Source organism: Lynx rufus, unplaced genomic scaffold, assembly GCF_022079265.1.
Source record: "Lynx rufus isolate CCGP_SWC_20201006 ecotype Redwood Valley unplaced genomic scaffold, mLynRuf1.p SCAF_6, whole genome shotgun sequence".
Taxonomy (NCBI): domain Eukaryota; kingdom Metazoa; phylum Chordata; class Mammalia; order Carnivora; family Felidae; genus Lynx; species Lynx rufus.
This window is the reverse complement of record NW_025814878.1, coordinates 19558416-19575549: the sequence shown is the minus strand read 5'-3', so window position 1 is coordinate 19575549 and position 17134 is coordinate 19558416.

Below are 17134 nucleotides of genomic sequence, written 5' to 3'. Positions count from 1 at the left end.
TAAATGTATCAGACATAGCCTTGGTTCAGTGTTCACAAGAACAGAGAAGAATGAGGTGGGTCAGCGGGTTAAGTTCTTCTCACATAGGCCGTGAGTGATATCACAGCTTGTGTCCTCTTGATTTGTAATGGAAATTAGACCCAGTAAGGGGCATCTTACCTTTTAAGCCATGACATTTTTGAAATTATACATTCTAAGCAGGCTGGATAATATTTTAAACAAAACACTATTGAAAATCCAGTTCATCAGAGTCACTGCACATACTCAATTGCTGATTTTTATATTGCAGTATTTTTGGCTCTAAAATCATGATGAAATAACACCAAAAGCAAATGGGCCATATTATGCACAAATTGTTTGCTAAATCTAAATTGCTAAATTGAAGCTTTTTCCAGCTGTGTCAGAACAAAAATATATTCAGCTACAAATATATAGAATTGGGATATTTTGAAGGTGCAAAATATGCGTGGGGGTGCCATTATAAAACTGATTGAAAAAATACATCCTTTCTTTAAATTCTGTTTTTTAAATAGAGAAAATTTATATTTCTGAACAAATCCTTTCCACATTAACATTTCCTAGGACATGTGTCCCATTTGGTCTATAAAATCCTAAAATGAGATTATGAAATAATAAATCTGCTCATCTCATAAGGAGAGTTGGATGGCTTGATGTAAAATTAAAACTGGATGTCTGTAACACAGAGCACCTTACGTTCTATGGGATGCATAATGACTCAAAAATTTAAAATTATTACTTAGATTCTTAAGGTTCATGGAAAGGTTATTCTTGCAAATTTACTTTAGAATTACGGTACTGTAGAAGCTAAAAAAGATGTTAAAAATTTTGATTCTGTCCTTCAAATTTAAATGTCTAGGAAATAAGTAATGCAACTGAGTGTTTTCAGACTCCTTCGGAAAGGGCCCACCATTGCTTTGCTCCAGTAAATCTGTAATGTTTAGGAATAGGGAGTCCATTGCCATATATATTAAATGTATATATTTAATTTTTTTAATTTTTTTTAAGTTTATTTATTTTGAGAGAGAGAGCAAAAGCTTGAGCAGGGGAGGGGTAGAGACGGGGAGAGAAAGAATCCCAAGCAGGCTCTGCCTTTGTTAGCATAGAGCCTGATGTGGGGCTTGAACACACAAACCTGAGCTGAAATCAAGGGTCAGCCACTCATCAGACTGAGCCACCTGGGCATTCCTATATATTTAATTTTTAAGAAAAGTTCAAAATCCAGATTTTAAGTGGATTTTTCCCAGTTTTAAATAGCTATGTGCACCAAACAGTTGTCATCGATGAGCTACATGTGACTTTTGAGTTACCCATTTGCCATTTATGTTTCAGAAAATGGCTCTTTTTTTTTTTCAGGTGATAGCAGAACTATGCCACCCCACGCAGAGCATTATCTTTTGCTTCTAAACTTCTCCCCACTTCCTCGCGGCTCACTCAAACCCCCCTTAGCCATCTCCATCCTAACTTCTTTGAAAGTTCAGAGGAAGTTTTGATTCTCCTAGTAAACATTTCCCCTTCTGAAGCTTATTGAACTCTCCTTCCACATTCCTTCAGAACATTTTTTTGTCTCATCTATTTGGTAGGAATTATATACCACTGCATGACATCTTTCGTAGGATCATATTATGCTGCCCATTAATTTATACTTCTTTAACTTGAGATAAAATTCATGGTGGCTTTTAGTACATTTACAGTGTTGTACAACATCACCACCATCTAGTTACAGAATGTTGATATTACCCCAAAGGAAAATCTTTACCCATTATGCCATCACTATTCATTTCCCCCTCTCTCCAGCCCCTCACAACTATTAAACGGTCACTCCTTAATCCCTACTCCTTGATCCCTTAGCCTCTGGCAATCACAAGATGGCTGTCTCTCTGGATTTGTCTACTGTGAATATACCATATAAAGGGAATCATGCAAAATGTGGCCTTTGTGACTGTCTTCCTTCACTTAGCATAATGCCTTTGATATCCACCTATGTTGTGGCATATATCCTTGTTTCATTCCTTTTTATGGTTGAGTAAGATTCTATCCTGTGGATATACCACTACTTATCCATCCATCAACAGATAGACATTTGAATTATTACCATTGTTGGACCAATTTTGAATAGTGCTACTTTGAACATTTGTGCACAAGTTTTTGCTGGAACATCTATTTTTCATTCTTTTGGATATATATCTGGGAGAGGAATTGCTGAGTTTTATGGGAACACTGTGTTTAACTTTCGAAGAAGAGTCAAATGTTTTCCACAGTGGTAGCACTCTTCTTTCTGACCAGCAATGTGTGAGAGTTCGTTTCTCCATGTTTCGTTACTAGCCAACGCTTGTTACATTCTGGTATTTTTCTTTTTTTTTTAATTTTTGTATTTTTGTTGTAGCCATTTAGTTACTATGAAGTGATATCTTGTGGTTTGAATTTGCATTTCTCTAATGACTGATGCTATTTAGCACATTTTCAAGTGCATATTGGATACTTCAGTGTATCTTTTTTGAAGAAATGCCTATTCATGTCTTCTGCCAATTTTTAAATTGGACTGGTTGCCTTTTTGTTGTTGAGTTTTAAGTGTAACTTATACATTCTGGATGCTGGATTTTGTCAGGTGATTTTGCTATATCAATCGTCATAATCATGCATTTTTTTTCATTGTAGTAATGTGATATATTATTGATTGATTTAATGTGTTGAATCACCCTTGAAATTCTTGGATAAATCTCACTTTTTCTGATTAACTCTACCAAACATTTAAAGAAAAATTAACACGAATTTTTCTCAAACTCTTACAAAATAATAGGAGAGGAAGGATCACTTTCTAACTTGTTTTGTGAAGTTAACATTAGCGTGATGCCAGAGCCAGACAAAGGCATCACAAGAAAAGAAAACACAACATCTTTGTAAGAATAGATGCAAAATTCTCAACAAAATACTATCAAACTGAACCAAGCAGCATTTGAAAGGATTATACACTGCGGCCAAATGAGATTTACCCAAGAATTTCAAGGGTGATTCAACATATAAACTCAACTAATAATATAGTGCACTAATTTCTTGGCATACAATTGTTTATGAAGTTTTTTATAATATTTTTATCTAAGGCCAGAAACAATATCCTCATTTTCATTTTTTTGTGGTTCCCATTTTCACTTCTAATTTAATTAATTTGAATAATCTGTCTTTTTTCTTTGTCTACCTGAAGGTTTGTCAGTATCGTTGATCTTTTCAAGGGACCAACTTTTATTTTCACTTATTCCATAATTTGTTTATTTATTTATTTATTTATTTATTTATTTAAATCTTCATTCTTATCTTTCTCATTTCCTTTCTTCTGCTAGCTTTGGACTTAGTTTGCCCTTCTTTTCTAGTTCCTTTATGTTTAAAATTAGGCTATTGGTTTTAGATAGTACTATTTTTAAATGTATGATTTATAGGTACAAATTTCCCTCTGAGAACTACTGTAGCTGCATCTTACAGGTTTCATTATTTTGGGATTTTGCTTCCATTTGTCTCAAAGTACTATCAAAATTTTCTTGTGATTTCTTCTTTAAACTATTAGTTATTTAAACTATGTTGTCCAATTTCCATAATTTTTTTTCAGATTTGCTTCTATAATTGGTTTGCAGTTTCATTCCATTGCAGTTGGAGAAAATATATTTTATTCTTTAGCTATTTAAAAATCTATGGAGATTTGTTTTGTGGAGTAGAATATAGTGTAGCCTGGGGAATCTTCCAGGTCCATATCAGATAAATGTATATTCTGCAGTACATGTGTCTATTAGGTCTAATTGCATCATAGTGCTCTTCAAATACTCTATTTACTTTTCATTTTCTGTCTAGTTGCTCTATTTATTATTGAAAGGGAGATATTGAAGTTTAAAACTATTGTATTTCTGTCAGTTTTTGCTTTACAGATTTTGGGGCCCTGTTGTTAGCTGGGTATATGTTTGTAATTGTTAAAAATTCTTAAAAACAGACTCTTTTATCAATATGTAGTATGTAATATACAGTATTTCATTTTCTCTTGGGACAATTTTTGCATTACAATCTATTTTATATGATGTTAGTGGAGCCCATGGTATTTAACTGTATATTTTTTAGTTATTTTTTTAACGGTAACCTTGGGGAATACAATTGACATCTTATTCTATTTCCAATTAATACCAGCTTAGTTTCAATAGTATACAAAGTTGCTTCTATATAATTCCAACCCTCTTATATTATTATTGTCACAAATTATATCTTTACACATTGTGTGCCCATTAACATTGATTAATAATTATTTTTATGCAATTCTCTTTTAAATTGTATAGACTAAAAAGAGGTGTTACAAATGAATAAGTCATGGGAATAAAAGGCACAGCATAAGGAATGTAGTCAATGATACTATAATGGCATTGTATGGTGATAGATGGAAGCTACACTGATGGTGAACATAGCCTAATATATAAACTTGTCAAATCACTGTGCTGCACACCTGAAACTAATATAACATTTTGTGTCAACTACAATTATAAAGAAATTTGCTAAAAATGAAGAATAAAGTTGAGGAAAAGAGGAAAAAGAAATAAAAAATACAATAATACTGGTTTATGTGTTTACCTATGTCGTTACCTTTACCAGGGTTTTTATTTTTTTCCTATGGCTCTGAGTTACTTCTAGTCCTTTTAATTCATTTTGAGGACCTCCTTTAACATTTCATACAAGACATCTCTGCTAGTACTGAACTCTGTAGTTTTGTTTATATAAGAATGGCTTCATTTTTGAAGGAAATTTACCAGATATAGAATTCTTGCTAACAGATTTTTTTTTCTTTCAACACTTTAAATATCTCATCATACTGCCCTCTGGCCTTTATAGTTTCTGGTGAGAAATGGCTGTTAATACTATTTAGTTTCCTTTGTATGAGACAATTCACTTCTGTCTTGCTACTTTCATAATTCTTTCTTTGTCTTTCAACAATTTTCAAGAAGTCTTAGTGTAGAACTGTTTGAGTTTACTCAAGCTGGGTTTGTTGAAATTCTTAGATGTGTAGATTCAGTATGCAAATTTAGCAAGTGTTTAGCCGTGAATTTTTCAAATATTATTTTGACCACTGTCTCTTTCTCCTCATCTTCTGGGACTCCATTATGTTTATATTGATATGCTTGATGGTGTTCCAGAAGTCTCATCTTTCTTTATTGTTTTTCTTTATTTTTTTTCTTTCTGTTTTTCACCCTGGATGCTCTCAAATAATCAATCTTCAAATTTACAGATATTATTTTTGTCTATTCAAAACTGCTATTGAACTGCTTTACTGAAATTTTTCTTTTAGTTATTATACCTTTTACCTCCAGAATTTCTATATGGCTTTAAAACAAATTCCATCTCTTAAGTGATATTACCCATTTTGTGAGGCATCATTCTCTTGGTTTCATTTAGCTCCTTTAACATATTTAAAACAATTATTTTAAATTACTTGTTAGGTCAGATCAATTTCAGGGCTTCTTTGGTGACAGTTACTACTAATTTTTTTTTTCCTGTTAGTGGTATGAACATTCATGTGTATTATTTTTTTTTCTTGCCTGTCTCATAATTTTTTGTTGAAAGATGGATATTTTGAACATTGCAGTGTGGTAACTCTAGAAATCAGATTCTTCTCCTTTCCCATAGTTTGTTGTTACAATTTGTTTTGGTGGGTTGTTCGTCTAGTTCTTTTCCTAAACTAATTTTGTTAATATACATTCTTTGTCTTGGCCACTGACATTTCTGTTTCTTCAGCTTTGTAGTCAGCTAAAGATTTGACAGAGATGTTCTTAAGTACTTAAAACCAAAAAAGAAAGGAGAAAAAAACAACAACCACCTCTCTTTGACTTTTCAGATGGACTCTGTATTCAGGCACTCCAAGATTTGCCAGGTAGTTTTTGTTTGTTTATTTGTTTTGTTTTGTTTTGTTTTTGAGACAGGAGAGGGAAAGTGTAAGCAGTGGAGGGGCCGAGACAGAGAGGGAGAGAGAAAGAATACCAAGCAGGCTTTGTGCTGTCAGCACAGAGCCCCATGTGGGGTTCAAGCTCACAAACTGGGCTCCAACTCACAAACCGTGGGTTCGTGACCTGAGCCAAAATCAAGAGTCAGATGCTTAACTGACTGAGCCACCCAGGCACCCCACTTGCCAGGTAATTTATAAGATTGCTGTGGTCTTCACTTCCTGACTTCCTGCCACACAGAGCCTGAAGTTCAGCAAGAGGTGAAAACTTAGGTTCTTCTCAGGTGTTTTCTGAGCGTGCATTCAGACTTAGCCATTTTCATGACCATCTATATACTTGAGACTATGTGGGAGGTTTTCAAAGCCTTTTCTCCCTATGTTTCTCCTTCCCCAACCTCTTTATTCCCAAGCTTCTTGGTCTCTTGTTTGTCTCAAATATTCTAATTTGGTCCAAGTGGCCATGGCTAATACATTTACCTTTACATGTTTTCAGCAAACACTGCTGGGGATGCTGTCACAATCCTGTGACAGCTCTGAGGTAGATGAAACACATCAAGCCCTTGAGATGATCCTTCAGACATCCACTAGACAGGCCAAAACACACAGCCACAATTCTTTAAGAACAAGGTGCATATTGATCCCTCTGGTACCAATAACCTGCACCAGCAACACAGGTTGCCATCTCAAGGCTGCTGCTGCTAAACTGAGTCGTGCAGATGGCAACCACATGAGTTAAAGTGCCCCAGAGCTCTCTTACCAAAATCCAAAAGTTTTTCTCTTCATTAAATATTCCCCTGATTGTTGTGTTCTGATTCCAGAATTCAAAAAAAAAGAAAAGTTAATTCTGACAGTTTTTGCCAGCTCATATCTTGCTTTTGCAATGAGACAAAGTTTTGAAATTGCTACTCTAATGTTCTGATGCCACTCTGGCTTACTTTTTGATATTGATTTAAAGTTATAGACAGAATGGACACTTAATGTGGTCTAGACTTGTATTTCATTCATACTATGTTTCATGATATTCCACTGTAAAGCCTAAAATTTTACATATTGTAAATATTGAAAAATAATATTGAATGAATGCATGAATGAATTAATAAATCAATCAGTACACCCATAGAAAGATTTATATTACCTACCTTAGTGACTTATTCTGTAGTATAAAAATCCCAAATATAGGATAATTTTTCTTATACTCTAAAATAGATTTGTTGTGGTAGCACTAATTTTCCTTTGCTCGACTGTTAGTGAGGATAGAGAAAATATGCTCCGTCATTATATTTTTCATAGTATGAAAAATATCTTCCTTGGTGTACACTGAGTAGTTCTTTAATTTTCCCATAATCTTATCAACTCTAAAATAAACAATCTTTCAGCCCTTCCTCAGTGGTTTTATTTTCTGCCTAAATTATCCAGATAAGGGCTGGAAAATAAAGACCTATCTCATTTGGCCAAGTTAACAGTCTTCAATTCACTTGGGAGTTGAGCAATCACGTTGCAATGAACTTTACTTTAGAATTTTTTTAATTGAGTGTGATAATATAAAATAGTAACAGGAATATTACCCTCGGGAATGATGTTTCTTCCATAGTACTAGTGGCTGGCCATAGATGTTTAATGGTTGATGCATTTGGGTTAGGGTTATCCCTAGCACTGGCAAAAGCAAATCCAGAGTTGAGAATGATAAACTTAAAATGATACATTCTGAAAGACCATTTCTCTATTTTTCTACCCAATTAGCCAGTAACTGTAGAGATAGTGTATTTAAAATACTAAAAGTGGTGTTATTGAATGCCCTACATTTATTTTCATGAAAATATTTCGAGTGCTTTTTATGTACTGGTAAATTCCTAGATGCTTTCTAGTAATTGGTTACTAGCAGAACAAATGCTAACATTTTAAGTTAGATCAAGTGTCCCCATTTTAGTCAAGGAAATTAAGAACTTCTAAGGGACTTTTACAAAGTAAGTTGGCCATAGGCATGCACTACTTTAATCACCGTTTAAGAGACATCCTGCCTCAAGGACCATCTCTGATTGCAGCAAGGTGAGGATATGTTCTCCTTAGGCAGCTTTAACCAATGCCCAAGCATAATAGAGCGGGATGTTGTTATTTCTGTTGAAGGCAGGATTCCTCTACTGACAGTCTTTAGACCCCTTTGAGCTTCAGACTTTCTCACACCTATACCATAGCCTGAGTCTCTCTCTTCCTAATTGTCCCCCCTTTCTTCCACAGGTGTCAGACCCACACCGCAGTCAGAGAGCTTTGCCCACTTCTGCTTTCTCTTCTGTTAGCTGTCACACACATTACCTGAAATAAATCTTTCGTACTGCAAATTCTGCTTTGGCATTTTCTTTCCAAAGAATCCAAACTGGCACAAGGAGGAAGAATGATTTATGGGAAGAGAGCAAGAGTTATTTACTTGGGGTGATTGATTTGGTAGAGGTTGTTATGGTGTACCTGGATTTTTCATTCTATTTCTCTTACTTAGCAATTTGGTATTTTTTTGGTAACAATATTGTTTTGGTAAAATGAGGGCAATCATATCTATCTTGCAGAATTGTTGTACATCTTCTTTATGGTTTTATTTGAGTAGAGTTGACACACAATGCTACATTAGTTTCAGGTGTACAACTTAGTAAATTGACAAGTTTACACATTATGCTATGTTCACCACGAGTGTAGCTATCATCTGTCCTATTACATTGCTATTACAATATAATTGACTGTATTCCTTATGCTATGCCTTTTATTCCCATGACTTGTGCATTCCCTAACTGGAAACCTGTATCTCCCACTCTCCTTCACCCAATTTGCCCAACCTACCACCCTGCCCTTTGGCAACCATCAGTTTATTCACTGTATTTGTAGGTCTGATTCTGCTTTTTTGTTTGTTTATTATTTTTATTTTTTATTATTATTTCTTTTAGATTACACTTATGGGACCTGTTGTAATCTCTTGAATGATGTAGTAAAACTTGGCTCTGAGTAGGTTCTCAAAAATGGTAGCAATTGGTCATAATGTTGTTAATAAGGAAAACTAATCGTATGATATAGCAGATATTATGAAATAGGTGTAACTAATAATATATCTCATAGGAGGTTTGAAGTATGAATATATCTTGTATGAATATATCTCGTATGAATATATCTCGTATGAAGTATTGGCTCTGGTATGAAAAGTCAAACACATTCTCCCAAACTGTGACCTTTCCATGCTCCATGCCTCTTTCTGGCATCATTGCAATTGATGATACAGGTTTTTGATTTCTTAACATTTAGTAGCTTTTTCAAATAAGACATTAAGTTGGTATTGTCACTAAATATTTGAATGGATGATATACCACCATGGTATATATACAGTTATCTGCATAGTAATTGATGCTACCTGCCAACAATGAGTATGTGGCTCTACGTGTCTGTAAATGGCACCCATACACATTCTCTACTCAGTTCCTTTTTAAAGGGATTAGTCAGAGATCACATGATTTAAGAGTAAAATATTTAGACCTAAAGTGAGAAAATCTTCTGTCAAGTTTGAGCATCTCACCAACTATGACTGGGGGCGATCATTAACTGACACATAATTTTAGCTTCCTTATTTCAACAACGAAGGAATTAAGGCAATTTATTTCTAAAGTTCCATTAAGTTATGAAATCTAAAAACTCACCATGATCAGTTCTCAAGAATTTACACTTGAAGTTTACAAATTATACCATAATATTCCTAGGTTTTCATTACTCTATGATTGGTTTTATAATGTATACTGAGGATGGATTTTTAAGAAAAAAGGAAAGGAGTTAAATGGATGACAATTTGTTAACAGTCTAATAAATTAGGGGAGAAAATTAATCATTAAATTTTGCAATTTGATCTTATTTATTTATAAAAGATTACTACAACAATAATAAACATTAGAATTAATAGAATTTTAATAACATTCACTAGAAAATATGAATGTTAAAATACCTTTTCCACAGCCCCTTTCCTGAAAGAAAAAAATAGGAAGAACATGCATAAATTTACCATGCTAAAGATGTTGAAACAATGAGAGATACAACAGTAAGGATGATGTTTCCATCTTGCCTCTAAGGTAGAAACTATGCTAGAGTTTCTAGACTAGGAAGTTTGCATTACCATAAAGAGCATGTTTAAGGTTCATGTATGATAATGTCATCCAAAACAATATAGGTTCAGGCTCTTATCCAAACTGAAAGAATCACATTTGGCTTCTGGATCAATGTCATGTTTGACATTAAAAGACCAGAGTTAACATCGATAGATAAGAGTAGGTCACTGGTAATTAAGGATGGAAATGCCACCCCTCTACAACAATTGAAACTTCACTTCAAATTATTTGAATTCAATTAGAAAAGCCAGAGGGGGTAGATATAAAAACCCTTGCCTAAAGACAATTTTAAATGGTATAGTTCAATTCAATATGGTGGCTAGTCATTCAGTGTCTACTGTGAACCAGCAGCACTATACCAAGCTCTGCAGACCCAAAGATGAATAAAATATGCCCCCCCATCAAGGAAGAATGATTTATTAGAAGACATGAAGCTTAGCTCAGGAATACTGAAGGGCAAGTGATGTAAGTTGCTGTTTCTTATGGCATAAATAGGACAAATTGAGTGTTCAATTTGAGCAAAAGTGATCAATGCCCAGAGAGAAAGGTAGACAGAAATAATGACATATCAATAATAGCATATTAGACAAACGCAACTGCATCTGCTCATTTAAGGGTTTATTCTGTGTGACAGTGATGGTTTTGCATCTTGGTTGGCACTTAAAAATTTCACAGCACCAAACGGAGTCATCTTAGGATGAAAGAAGCAATAATATAATAAACACAGATTTCCCCCCACTCAATGTCTCTTTCTGTTTCTTAATCTCTTCTCTCTGTCTCTCTCTCTCTCTCTCTCTCTCTCCCTCAATCATACACATACACATCATCACACATACACACACACACACACACACACACACACACACACACACAGTCACACCGCCTAAGTGGCACTGATACTTGATGACTTATCACTGTGGTGGTAAAAATCAATGGAGAGCTATATTTGGAGGATCACTATTTCCAATGAGAACGCTGGTTAAATAGAATGCTTTTCTGGCCAGTACTTTTAGCATATCTGGCGTACTCTGCACTGGAATAAAATGAGAATAAAGAATAGCCAACACTATTTGATGCTCAAATTGTAAATTTGACTTACACACCATGGAATATATTTTGGATAATAAGATAATAAACCTCTCTATCCTCCATAAATCCCATTGGCTTAAAGACAGTTAATAGAATGACAGGACTATGACACTGTTGAATACCATTTCAATGCTACTGTCCCTTAGCACCTGTAAACAAGGAAGTGATGTTTAAGACATGTAAAAAGTCTTTAGGTAGACGCCAAGGGTGCCGAGATCCGGTGTGTCACGTTTTCATGTCTGTGAGTTACCAGCAGCTCATCTTTCCAGGTTGTGTCATTGGTTCCCTGGGAAGGGAAGGATATGGCTTTGTAATAATAGTAACCACTGATAGTCACTGAGTGCTCACTATATGCCAGCCCCTGGGTTGGGTGCTTCGCTTTGCCTTATCTCATTTTGTTCTCATAACAGCACAGTGAAGTAAATACTGTTATTATTCCCAGTTTACACACGAGGCAGCTGAGATCGTCAACCCATTTTCAGGTTATTCTGATTCCATAACATGCCTCTCTGGTTTTATAGCTCTCAGTTGTAATACAGGTAGGGTGCTACACTTATGTACACAATGAATTCATATACAATTACTTCACTTATTTGAAAATACTGCTTATTTCAAGGTTCACACATGTCTGCTTTGTGGCTTTACTCGGGGGCTGTCTTACAGGAAGGATGTGTTTTCCAAGCACAATTGACCTTTTTGTTCTGCGCCAATCATCCCCTCCAACTTATGGGTAATTTGCTGCCAATAAGTCTACATACTTTTAAATTTCTTAATGCCTATTATAAGATATCATCTGTGGATGTGACTCAATACTTTCTGCTTCAGTATGGCACAATTACACATGGGTTCCTTGACAATTATACCATTTAAATATAGTTCCCTATTTTTCCAATGCTTTGTGGACAGCTTTTCCAAAGGTAACATTTAAAAACACAGATCAACTCAAATGAAAAAAAAAATTGAAAGGCAAATAACAATGATGCTGCTAAATGCCGTTTCCCTATTATTTTGTGTTACTGTACTAAATCCCACCTGCAAAGACTGGGAATCAATTATTTAATGCAGAACGTTTAAATCTAGTATTAAAATCTGGATGAGGATAAAAAGAAATTCTGAATATGTTTCCCACATAGATCTCAGTACCATTACAATACGCTGGATGCCTTCCAATCCAGCCATTAGACTGTGAGTCTTTTTATGTGTCTGTGTACGGATCTCTATGGGTACCTAAAAAATATGTTCTTGCTAGCAATCTGTGACTGCTGTTTACCCACAACTTTGTAGCATGTATGATCTTGAACAAATAATTTAAGTTGTCTCTATCCCAGTTTTCTTTATCTTTAAAGTAAGACGCTGGGCCAGATGACCCATGAGATTCATGCCAGAACTAAAACACATTGATTCTGTAGCCAAGGATGATGGTTTACTGGAACGACTATACAGTTGAAACCAACTGCTATCAAATTGAAAGTATTTGTTTATTTTCCATTTTCTGTAAAAATACTTTCACAATATTAGAAAAATCATTACCCTCTCTATTAATAGGAAATACTAAATTCCCACTTGCCCTGAATTCTTAGCCTGTTTTTTGTTTTTGTTTTTGTTTTTTGTTTTTTGTACTTTGAAATGTGAGCACAAAGTTTTAGGCAGAGATTTGTGGCTGATTGGTTGTGATTATGAGATACAATTCAAGAGAATGAGAAGCCAACACACTGGTACAGCAGAGCAGAGAAGTAGAGTGTTTGATGGCAACACTGAACAAAGAAAGCCAGACAAGTAACTTCCTTCCTCTGGGCATTCTGTTCTGTTGGAAAAACACATCTCTATTTGTGGGCAAATCGTTGCTTAGGTTTTCTATTATTTGAAGCTGAATGCGGTTCTGAGTAATCGAAACTTAGAGTTACCCACACTTTAGGACCAGATGGAGTTTAAAAACTGTGAAATCTAATTGCTAATCAGCACCAAGATATGGTGTTATTATTTCTACCTTTTAATATTTTCTGGTGATTGAGATGTTTTACAACATGCTTCACTTTCAGGCACTTATTTTTATTACTTTTATTTTCTCATAGTGATAGTAATTATGACAAATTTCTGCATTTAGAATTTAATGGTAATCCTTTTCCATTGACAGGCTTTCTATGATATTTGGTACTTTCAATTTCTTCCAGTGTTTTCTTTTTTTTGGGGGGGTACAGATTATGATAAACAGTAATCCAAAATTAGTAATTTGATGTGAGCATTTCTTTCCAAGAGTAAAATGTTTCAAGAATATTCAACTCCTGGATTATCAAATCAAGGTGTTGAAAGTGCTTCAAACAAAACAGAAGCATAGTGTACTGACTTCCAAGTCCCTGTTGAATCCTAGAGGATAAAAATGAGTCTATTTTTATATAAGGATAATATTTGATCTGATTCCCATCTTGTCTTTTGAGAATAATATATTCATCATCTGGGATACTTTTGAGATACCAGGTGCAGTGCTTAGCATTTAAAACTAACCCAGTGACTAATTTACTTGGTCAAATTCTAGAATGGGGTTATATACATCTTTAGCTATCATAATGTTTTCATAGAAAAACTTAAAACACCTTAATTTAGAAATAAATATTTTACAATTTACAAAGACATTTGAAACCATCTTAAGAACATAAAGGGCCCGTTGAAATGGATTCTAGGCCAACCTCATCCAACCTTCTTAACCCTTCTATTATATAGGTATGTCCAGCTTGCATGCATGTATTGGTTAAACAAACATCTGGTAATAGAAAACCCCCTCCTCATCAGGTCTACTCATTCTATTTTCTTGCATAAGTTCAACTCATGCAAAGTGCTTACTGTTGATTTGATATATGTCTCCTAATTATGTTCATTGGTGCTATTATTCAATCCATATTTCAACATTTTGTTTACCCAGTGTCTTGAATCTGTCAAATGCTCTGAGACAAAAAATATATTACATAAATATTGCATTTCAACAATACAAGAGTCTCATCTCTTTTCAAAGTGTGTGAATATGGTTAGTCTGCCATTACTTGAGTCAAATAAACACAGGCTGTCTTCTGGTGATGGTTATTCATTTTTTTCTATACTCATAAATCATCTCTTTAAGGTCTCTGCCTGGTTTCTTGCTGGAGATCAATGTCAAACAAGAACATGTCAAGTTTATAGAATACTTTGGAACATATCACATAGTTATCAAGTCTATAAGTTCTATAAAAACCTGTGGGATATATGAAAAAATAAAAAGAAGAGTCTCTATTGTTTACAAAGTGCATGATTTATAGCTTTCAAAACACCTTGCAGTAAGGATTTACCAATTTTGTCAAATTTATTAAAAGGAAGACACATCTTAGGTTATCTGAACAATATTTCAGAATTCATAAAATGCTTTATATTTAAATGTATATAGAATAGCTTACATGTTTTAGATAATATTAAAATCAATTCCATGTAACTGATTTTCACAGAATACTTTTATTGATTTTTGCCCATCTAGTGTGTCCATAGACAATAGTTGCAACTGATGAGAGAATATGATTCCAACGTGACTGTTAGCTGATGTTTTCATTTACAGGAAAGAGCAAGATGGAAATGAAACAAATATGCGTGTCAGAACTTCACTCATTCGTTAATGGTATGAGAAACACCTTTACTGATTTGGATACTAATCTTTGAATACTGAAAGTGTATCTCCTCAATTTTTTTGTGCTGGTCACAATACAATGTCAATAGTCAGCAAACATTTTAAGTTTACTCAGTTATCATTAATATTTTTCTCCATTATTTTCTTAAGCCTAGAGCAAAAATGATGAACAAAGTCCTGATTTGAAGCATTTACAGTTTTTATGCAGTTAATGCCCCAACCATGAGCAGTATCATATGAACACGGAATTGGGAAGATATTTCCGGTAGTTCACCATTATATTGTATTTTTACTATGCTGAGACATAACCTCAAGAGCAAAAGATAAGCAGGAAGTGATGAGCTTTGAGTAATTATTATCTTTGCCTTCAGTTTTAAGAAAATTTATTTAATTGTAAGTTAATAAAATTTAGTTTTTAATAATGGCTGTGTTTACCAATAAGCTTGCAATATTCCTGAAAATTTATCAGTGGGTTCTTGCAATCTACAAGTCAATCACACACATTGCAAGATGGGTTTAATAAGAGCATTGTAGCTAGATATTCTTAAATCTTTGTCTATTCTCAAGAATGAACAGGAGATACTGGGCAACAGTGTAGTGTCTTGTTAGGGATGTGAACACTAAACCTAGACTATGACCTGCTTCTTGCACTTAGCAGCTGGGTTTCCATGAGCATGTTTCTTAGTCTCTTAGTGTTTCAGTCTTCTCAGCTATAAAATGAATATAATAATAACAATTTAGTAATAATAACAACAATTCCCATCTTATGTATAGAATGAGGTGACTTATGTAAAATCCTTAAGGCAAGATCTAGAACACACTGAATGTTCAATGCACATTAACTATTTTACAATTGGATTTTAAGACAGAATATAATATGATCAGGTTTACATTTTAAAAGATCCACTCTATTGTAAGGAGTATTAAACTATGTGGGGGTGCCTGGGTGGTGCAGTCGGTTGAGTGTCTGACTCTTGATTTCATCTCAGGTCATGATCCCAGGGTGATAGGATTGAGCCCCGAGTTGCACTCTGTGCTGAACATGGAGCCTGCTTGAGATTCTCTGTCTCTCTCTCTCTCTCTCTCTTTCTCTCTCTTCCTTTTCCCCTCTCGCCAGCATGCACTCTCCCTCCTCCTTTCTCTCTAAAATAAAAGAAACCCCCTAAACCAAAAAAAACCCACTGCGTGAAAATGTCAGTTAAACACCTGTTGTGTCTCTCTAGGGAGGCACAGAGTGATGGTTCTTGGAATCAGTTTGTTGGAAGAAAGACAGACACAACTGGACAGATTTTGAGAGACATTTAAAAGACAAATGTCCGAGATAACTCCAGTTATCTCCAGTTTTTGAATTAAGTATTGGAGGATTTCCTCTTCACTGAGGAAAAGAATGTTGGAAGGTAATCCATTTTTTAAATTAATTAATTTATTTACTTTTGAGACAGAGAGCGAGCGAGTGGGGGAGGGGCAAAGAGACAGGGAGAGAGAATCTTAAGCAGCCTCCATGCTCATTGCAGAGCCTGACACAGGGCTCAAACTCATGACTGTGAGATCATGGGCTGAGCTGCAATCAAGTGTCAGATGCTTAACCAAATGAGCCACCCAGGTGCCCCAGAAGGGAATCAGCTGTAGGTCAGGAGGGAGATCCATAGTTTGGTTTAAGTTTGAGATACAATTAAGAATTTTAGGAGACGTGAAGTAGGCTGGTGGGGATACATAGACAGAGTCTGGAGATGTCTGGGCTGTAGATACACATTTTGGAGTTAATGGTGTAAAGATGGGGTCAAAACATCACGAGTGGACGATATCCTTCAGCAGGTCAGAATACACACAGAGACATGAGACACCTTGTCTGAGGAACGTCTATGTTCAAAAGTTATGAGGAAGAAGTGTCAAAGAAAAACAGTTATTCAAGGCAGAATTTTTTATTCCCATTTTATTGATATAAAAACTGAGATTCACGTCTACGTTTCTTTGTAAGTTGCATGTCATATAGTCCATAAGCAAAGCAGCTGACATTCAACTCAATTTCATCCTGCTCAAAGGCTTTGAGTCCATATGCCACATTTAGTGAGTCTCTTACTATTAACTGCAACCTTTTGATGAAATGAGGTGTGTTTAGTTAGCACTCAGTATTTGGTGGATTCTTCCCGCATTCCCTTTCTGCACTGAAAGGTCCATCAGTGTATATAATACAACAGTATTTCTTATTATGCAATGCAAAAGAGAGATACAAGGAGGCGAGACAGAGAGGAAGAAGAGAGAGAGGGAGAAGAGACAGGGGGAGAC